Source organism: Mustela erminea, chromosome 5 (assembly GCF_009829155.1).
Source record: "Mustela erminea isolate mMusErm1 chromosome 5, mMusErm1.Pri, whole genome shotgun sequence".
Taxonomy (NCBI): domain Eukaryota; kingdom Metazoa; phylum Chordata; class Mammalia; order Carnivora; family Mustelidae; genus Mustela; species Mustela erminea.
The window spans coordinates 99,659,472-99,668,351 of NC_045618.1; the positions used below are offsets into that span (position 1 = coordinate 99,659,472).

The 8,880-nt window shown below is 48.3% G+C and overlaps 1 long non-coding RNA gene across 1 annotated transcript; it reads right to left on the reverse strand.

Annotated features, from left to right (window-relative positions):
• Nucleotides 1–798: 798 nt before the first annotated feature.
• LOC116591371 lies at nucleotides 799–8,519 on the reverse strand. The gene is made up of 3 exons (XR_004285979.1): nucleotides 8,210–8,519; nucleotides 4,591–4,684; nucleotides 799–871 (listed from the first exon to the last, which is right to left on the reverse strand). It is a non-coding gene; the product is annotated as an uncharacterized LOC116591371 (long non-coding RNA).
• Nucleotides 8,520–8,880: the final 361 nt, after the last annotated feature.

Sequence of the window (8,880 nt, forward strand, 5' to 3'; positions counted from 1 at the left end):
CAGTCAAAAGCGGACGCCTGGGTGGCTCAGCAGATTAAAGCCTCAGCCTTTGGCTCAGGTCATAATCCTGGGGTCCTGAAATCGAGCCCCACATCGAGCTCTCTGCTCAGCAGGGAGCCTGTTTCCTCTGCGCGCGCGCTCTCTCTCTCTCTCTCTCTGCCTGCCTCCCTGCCTACTTGTGATCTCTTCCTGTCAAATAAATAAATAAAATCTTTAAAAAAAAAAGTGGAGTATTGGAGAAGGTGATATTTAAGGCTGGCTTTACAGTTTACAAATCATGGTTCAAGCTGATGAACTTATACATCCATGCCTAACCCACATCCTATCAAATTTTCTCATATCCTATGACTCATCTGAGAGCTGTACTCACCTGTCATCAATATCTCCTATCCTGTTACAAGACCTTGTCATCACCTAGAACTGTTTCACCTCTGACATCTTGAACTTGGAAATTCCACTCTGACCTCAACCCTATACCTTCCTCCCCTACACCGCCATTCCTCCCGTCTTCAGTCTTTTTAAAAAATTATTTATTTTAGAGAGAGCGAGAAGGGAGAAGGGCAAAGTGAGAGAGAGAGAGAATCCTGAAGCAGATTCCCCACTGAGAAAGGAGCCTGATATGGGACTCCATTCCAGGATCTTGAGATCATGACCTGAGCCAAAACCAACAGTTAGATGCTTAACAGGCATCCCCCATCTTCAGTCTTACCAAGGCTTCTGGCCTTTGGTCTCCCCAGCTAATGGCCTTCAGCCCTCTTGGTTTTCAGGATATTGTCATCATCAGATACAATCTCTTTCCTCCTTTGACGTAATGGCACAGCCAGTCAACAAAGCCTCAATTTTGGATCCATCTCTCCATTTTCTTTGGGCCCTGAATATTAATGGAGAAAATCACATAATACATACTCACACCATCAGGAGTTAGTACAAATTTTGAATTTCAAACCTCAACTGGGCACTCAAGATCATCTGAGTTTCAAGATGATCTGATCACCCCTGCTGGTTCCCTGTATAACCAACCTGATCTGAGAGACATGGGGCAGGAGAACATGAATCACAGACACTTCGAACAGAGCCATAGTGAATGTATTATGTATATTCAAAATACATAATAAATTTCATTTTCTCTCCTGAATTTCATGTCAGTCAAAATTCCGCCCCCCACTCCCTGCTTTTTTTGCACTTCCTCTAATTTTCACTTTCTTTTGCAGTTTTCCAAAGATATTACTTATTTATATTCTTCCAACTAGAGTATTTCAACTCAAAGAGTTTAGAAGAATGGGGCATCAGGGTGGCTCAGTCTGTTACATGAGCATCTGACTTCAGCTCAGGTCATGATCCTGGGGTCCTGGGAATGAGCCCCACGTCAGGCTGCCAGCTCAGCGGAGAGTCTGCTTCTCCCTCTCCCTCTGTCCCGCCCCTCCCCCACCATGTTCTCTCTGTCTCAGATAAATACATAAAATCTTTAAAAAAGGTTTAGGAGAATACTAAAGAATTTATGATAAAATAAATAAAATGTTTCTTATATGCCTACTGTGGGCCAAGCATCATCCCAAGTGCAGGGAGACAGCAGTGAGCAAAATAAACAGTTCTGCTCGCAGAGAGTTTATATTTTAGTAGCAAGGGACAGAAAATATGCAAATAAGTAAAATATATACTGCCTGAAAGTTATAGGTGGGACTGCAGTGTCCTAAGGGGCCATGGAGGTTATGAGCTATGCTGTGGAGAGGCTGCTTCCTGTCCTAGGTACAAGTATGAGCCAGACTGCCTGGGTTCAAATCCCAGGTCTGGCACTTACTATATGTGTGACCCCAGGCACGTTGCTTAATGTCTCTATAACTCAGTTTCCCTATCTGTAAAATGAAGATTTTTCATAGTACCAACATCACAGCATCATTAAGAGGATTCAATGATTTAATACACAAGTAACATTTCCCCCAGTAAGTTGTCTCATCATGGCTCCTACCCTCCCCTTCACAGCCTGTGCCCCCCAGGCAGAGATCAAATCACCTGGAAGGGAAAGCTCCTTGTTTGGCACAGTCACTCACTTCCAGGCCCTGAGAGAGGTCCTAATGAGGTGTTCCTGTGGTGTTTTTGTGAAGTTTGCAAATGTAAGCTATATACATACACACACACACACACACACACACACACACACACACACATATAAATAAAAGTAAGATAATTTAATCCCACTGGTTAAGATGTCTCTGCGTTAGGTAGCATTAGGTGGCTGAGGGCATTTGGGGAGTCAGCTAATGGAGTTGAGTTGGAGATACATTTAGTTGGAGTTTAGTGGGGGAACATCTACATGTTTGGGCCACTTTTGTATCAATGTTGGTTACTGCCAGCCACCCCGGGGTAGAGGCGGCTCCCAGGCCTCCTCCCACTCACTGTGCCGTAGGGACAGGGTGGAACATGGTAAAGGGAATGTGTCCCACACAGGCTGGCAGCAGGCGCATAGTGGTTGAGGAGAAAACAGGGTTTGAAATGTGCAGAGCCAGAAATCGGTCTTCTGGAAAACTGGTAAGTTCGTATAATTCTCTGCCATATAAAATTATAAGTAAAGGATTTGGTTCTCAGGGTATAGTCAAGACAGGAATTCTTCCCTATCGGGATAATGCCAGATAATGCAATGTTAATAATTATTAATGCATTCTGATGGACTGAATGTGCCCCCCCGCCCCCATGTAGGCATTGACACTCTAAAACCCAGTGGGATGGTATTTGGAGACGGGGCCTTCAGGAGGTAATTTGGTTTAGATGAGGTCATGGGGATGGAGTCCTTATGATGGAGCTAGTGGCCTTATAAGAAGAGAGCAGAGAGCTTGCTTTTTCCTCGCCCTGTGAGCACAGAGCGAGAAGACAGCCTCTATAAGCCAGGAAGCGGGCTCTCACCAGAACCTGCCCCAGCTGGCACTCGATCTCAAACTTCTTGGCTTTTGGAGCTGGAAGAAGTAAATGTCTGTTGGTTAAGCCACCTTGTTTAGGGCATTTTGTTATAATAGCCTAAGCTAAGACACACATTGTACATTTTTTTCCCTTTTTTAATGGGAATCATGTTCGAGCAAACTATAATTCCTGCATTTGCAGACCAGAAGCCCATGGCAGTTCTACAAACACCAAGTGGTCTGTGTTGAGGTTCCAGCTTTATGCATCCCACCCATCAATATTAAAAAATCAATTTCTTGGGGTGCCTGGGTGGCTCGTGGGTTAAGCCTCTGCCTTCGGCTCAGGTCATGGTTTTAGGGTCCTGGGATTGAGCCTGCTTCCCCTTCTCTCTCTGCCTACCTCTCTGCTTACTTGAGATCTCTCTCTCTGTTAAATAAAGAAATAAAATCTTTAAAAAATTTTTAAAAATAAAAAATAAATTTCCACCATGCACATGAGAAGTATTGCATTCTTATTCTACGATTTCTTTAGAAAATATTACAAAATTTTCTCCATTTTAGAGATGATCAGAACCTATGGCCGTAGATGTAGGGGCAAATTAAGTATTGGAGAGGCATGCCAGTCAATGAATAGAAATCATATTATTTTCTGAATTGTATAGTTGGTGGTGTAATTTGTGTGACTCCTTTTCTCATTCTAAATAATATCCATTTTGTCCCTAATTTTGATTTTGTAAATTGTATGTTCTTTCTTAAACAGGACTTCCTCCCAAACTGCATGTGTCTCAGGCCCATGAGCCCTGGACCCACCTCTCCCAGGAGGAAACCAGAATGAGGGGATGCGTTTTCTCTCCTTTCTCACTTCGTCCAGTCTGAGCTGTGTGTTCTTTTATACTTAACATCTTCTGTCCTGCAAGAGGAACAGATGGCTCCACTCGTTCACTCCACGTGTGCCCTCCTGGGCTCCGGCCTCTGACCCGACTAACCCACTTGTCCAGCAGCTCTTTCTTCCTGCGGATATCCCCGCCTTTGGATGGCTATTCACTGGCTCTTCCCTGTCACACCACAAGCATGCTCAGGAGTGTCATCCCCCCTGACTCTGCCCGCTCACTCCCTGCCTTCCTCTGTTTTTTTAATTATTTTTTTTAAGATTTATTTATTTATTTAACAGAGAGAGATATAGATCACAAGTAGGCAGAGAGGCCAGCAGGGAGACAGGGGGAGAAAGCAGGCTCCCTGCTGAGCAGAGAGCCCGATGTGGGGCTCGATCTTAGGACCCTGGAGTCATAACCTGAGTGGAAGGCAGAGGTCCAACCCACTGAGACACCCAGGCACCCCTGCCTTCTTCTGTTTTAAAAGCTTCCTGACTCTTGTCCTCTCTCCATTAAATGGTTTGAAAGAGAAGCTCCTCTATATGGCCTCTGCTTCCTCTTTCTTTCCTTACTTACTGAGATCGGGTTCCTCACAGCTTTTGAGAACCACCCCCTAGGGTTGCCAGGGCCAGCCTCTGGCCTCTGATTGGTCCTCATCTCATGGGGCGTCTGTGCTGCCTCTGCCAAGGTCTTCAACACAGTCCCCAGTACCCTTTCTGTATTGGCCCCGCGGGATGGCCCGTTCTCCTGGTTCACCTCCTTGCCCTCTGACTGCTTGATCTCCATCTGTCACTCCCCCTCCTTCCCAGGTTCCCTTAAGTACCTACCAGTGTCCCCCAGGCTCCAACCTCTTGTCTTCCCATCTCACAGGCTCTTCCTGGATATGCCTGTCGATTCGATGACGAGTCTCTGCTGTTGACTCTGCAACGAGATTTCCATTCCCACAGTTGCTCCTGAACTTTATATCCACGTTTCCAGCTTTCCACTAGGAAGCTCCAACTGCTTCTTGTACCTGCCATTTTCACAAAATGAAGATCCTGCTCCCCATCCTCCCCAAACCTCTCCTCCCTCTGTGTACTCCATGGTGGAATGTGCTGCCGTCAATCACCCAGGTACTCTCTTAGGCTCCTTGTTTTCCTCCTTCCCCAGCACTCCTCATCACCAGCCATTAACAAGCATAATTTATCTTACCTTTCAGTCAGGGTTTTGTTGTTGTTGTTGTTGTTTTGTTTTGTTTTGTTTTTTAAGATTTTACTGATTTGACAGAAAGAGAGAGAGAGAGAGAGCACAAGCAAGGGGAGTGGCAGGCAGGGGGAGAGGGAGAAGCAGGCTCCCCAGTAAGCAGGGAGCCTGATGTGGGGCTCAATCCCAGGACCCTGGGATCAGGACATGAGCCAAAGGCAGATGCTTAACTAACTGAGCCACCCAGGCATCCCTCGTCAGGTGCTCGTAACTTTTTTTTTTTTTTTTTTGAATCATTAAACCTCTTGGCAGCATGGTGAAGACTTAGGATAGCTTCAAGAATAATGCTTTTTAGGGGTGTCTGGTTGCCCCTAAATTGTAATAATGCACTAATATAGTATTAAATACTCAGATTCAATGTCAAGTCTAATTACCATCATTTTAAAGTAGTGATGAACACAAATGATACTCACAGATACTCCGTGAAATATGATGTGAAACTGGTGATTTCTATGGGTGACAAAGCCATAAATATTGCTAATGTTGCTAAAGTAGTGTTTTTATATTAATCATCACAGAATAGGATACATTTTAGTAAGAGAAAGGTAAAAATAAACATGAAGATAAAATATTTCTCCCCTACAAGTTTACTAACCCCTTGAATTCTTTCCAGGCTAAGAATGCCTGCTTTAAAATGCTCGCTGGCACTTGTCTGCTCTTCTCCGTTCCTCCTGCCACTGACCTAATTAGGGTCCTTCTGTCCACATGGAATCTCCACAGACCCCTGACTGGTTCCTCCCCCACCTTCCAAGCCTGATCTTATCTTCGCCGTGTCCCCAGCATACCTGAGCAGAGACCCCCCCCACAGCCCATCCCCTAAAGTGGGTGCTGAGTCTTAGGGCTTGTCTCCCCAGTAGAGCTCAGAAATATCCACCTTCTCCACCTGGCTTGACCACCTCAGTCGTCCATTAGATGGCTCACAGCCACCTGGCTGCTGTCTTACTCACCTCATCAATCCTTCCAGAAGCACAGATGTCTCTAAAACCTAGATCTGATAACAACACTCCATTGTTTCCAAGCCTCTCCCCATATTCAGTATAAAATGTGGGCTCCTTGGCATCCTGTGGCTTCTGCCTACCTTTCCACCTAGTTCCTGCCACTCTGTTCCAGTCACCTCGTACTTCTGGAGTTACCCAAACTGAAAGATAATTGGGGGTTAGAGCAAGGGGTCTGGAGCCAGACGGCCTCAGCTCAAATTCTGACCGCCCTGCTCATGACGCATGTGACCTTGAAGAATCACTCCATCCTCCGTGCCTCAGGGACCTTGGCTTTGACATGGAGCCATTAGAGCACTTGCCCCACTGTGTTGTGAGAACTAAGTGTACGACCCACACAGTGTTTAGAATGGGGGGAACAGGACATGTAGAGAAGTTCAATGACAGAGGGACCCCCTTTTTATTTCATGTTTCCTTCATGGGGAAAGGCCTTTCCCATGTTCTCTGCTTGGCCAACTGGTCCTTTCAGACTTGCCTCAGGCATCTCTTCCTCCTGAGAGCCTTCTGGAACCTGGGCTGGCGGGGCTGGCCAAGGCTCTGGGCTCTGTGACCCCCACCTATCCCTGAACTGTATCCCACACAGGTGGGGGGGTCCTCTGGGTTGCAGGATGTGTCTCCTCCCTTTGTAACCCAGTACCCGCAGAGAGCCAGAGAGCCTTGAGCAGGGTGGGTGTTTGGAGGCTAAATGGATTAAGGAGAGAATGCAAATCAGAGGACAAAGTGTTAAAGAGCAGCCAGTTTGCTGCCGCTCTCCTGACAATTTGCTTTTCAGAGTATCATACGCAGCATGGACTTATCTGAACATTTTTCTGAGAAGTCCTGTCTGTGGTGAGCCCTTCCCTGTCCAATTCTTGGGCCTGATAGCATCAAGCTTCTGAAAACGAGGGAAAACCACAGCCTGCTGGGCAGTCAGAATTTGAGCTGAGGCCATCTGGCTCCAGAGCCCTTGCTCTAACCCCCAATTATCTTTCAGTCTGGGTAACTCCAGAAGTACGAGGTGACTGGAACAGAGTGGCAGGATGCAGTGGAGAGCCCAGTGGATGCAGGCCACTGGGCTGGGCCCCTAGGAAGCCCTTTCGGCCTGCTCCTCAGGAAACAGGCATCCAGGGACAGGTTAGGCACTTAATCCTCTTTTTAGCAAAGGAGACGACAATAGTGGGAGCAAGAATTGAAGCCTAGTTTTAAGAACAGAAGAGAAAAACCGGCTGTGTGAGCCCTGCTTTCCAGCGTCGTAAGGATGCTGACTTCGGTCAGAGCTGCAGAGCTGCCCTCATTCTCTTTTTTTCAGACGTGATGAAATAACACTTGGGGAAAGGCGAAACAACGCAGAAGGGTAGAAAGTAAAAACAAACAAAACCCCCAGCTGCCTGTTCCCCATAGGCAATCTCTGCTTCTGTGCGGATTTAAAGACCCAACGAGGGAGGCTTGCAGCTGTGTTCAGCCAGGCTCAAAAAAATCAGAAATGTAAAATTACGCCTGAATTTGCCCAGAGAGGCAGACTGGATGGAAATCGCCCAGAAAGGAGAGCAGGCTTTGGAGTTGGACGCTCCAGGCCGTACGGCTGCCCACCAGGGGCTTCTGCGGTTGAGTTCCAGAAAGGCCCAAGTTGGAGCCTGCGGGGGGGGGGGGGGGGGGGGCCGGGGCCCCGGGGGGGGGGTCGGGGGGGGGGGGGGGGACGAGGGAAAGCACGCTGCTTCAGGGCTGGGCCCCGGCGGAGCGGGGATCTGGGAGCGCAGGCGGGAGGAGGGACCTGGGCCTAGGTGCCACCTGCCCCAGCCCCCCCTTGACAGTTGCATCCCTTTTGCCACTTGTCCAGGCAGACTCAGGCCGGGGGGGGGGGGGGGGGGGGGGGGGGGGGAACCGCGGCAACTTCGGGCCAGGCCTTAGGCCCGCAGAAGCCACAGCTGTGCGAGGGGAAAGCCGGAGCCAGGAGGGCAGCCCCCCCGCGAGCTTAAAAATAAAACTGGGCCTGACCGCCTAACAAAGGCCTCTCGTGAGGTGCAGCAAGGGGGGACGGCCCTGGGTGCTCCTTGAGGGAGCTTCTGAGGCCACGGGGGGAGGGAGCCCAGACCCTCTCGGGCCGGGGTGTCAGTCCCAATACCTCCTCCAGCCCTGGGCAGACCAGCCTGCCCCTAGTCAACACCCCCTCCTTTGCTTCCAGGAATTTCTGCACCCTCGCCGTGGGTCAAGGATGGATTGGGTGTGGTACCTTTGTTCACGGAATGCCCGGCCTGCAGTGCTCAGTCCGTTTCCAGAGAGGCAGGGAGGAGACCAATCTTCCTCTTTGGGGAGGAAGAGGATTTAAAGGAGAGGAGCCCTTGGAAGCCAATTTGCTCCAATAGTGTTGTCAGCTGTGGTCCTCAGAGGGTTCTGCCCAAAGGCGGTCCTTGTTACTTTGTGCCTTCCCCGACACCCCAGGCTAGAAGCTTGCTGTCTGCGCTGGAGGGCTGGGAACAAATTGATTCGCATCCCGGCCTTCACCTTGGACTAGACAGAAAGACGCTGGAGCTTTAAAATGCTCCAACTCCTCCAACTCCTAAATGGATTTAAAAAAAAGAAAATTGTCCCGGGGCGCCTGGCTGGCTCACTCAGTAGGACAGCAGGCCACGTTCCAGCTCAGGTTCGTGAGTTCGATCCCCACGTTGGGTGTGGAGATTACTTAAAATCTTAAAAAAAGAAAATCGTCAGTAGGAAAAACAAAGACATCTGGGAAGTAGGGAAAGTAAGTACTAACGGGGAGCAGAAAACATATGCTAGAACAGTAAATTCTTCTAATGTTTAATTTTAAAATCTTTTAAATAAAGTGTTTCTGTTTGGGTTTAAATGATTTTAAACAGCTAGCGGGTTTCTCAGTGTCTGGAGTCAAACTTTTCCCGGCTC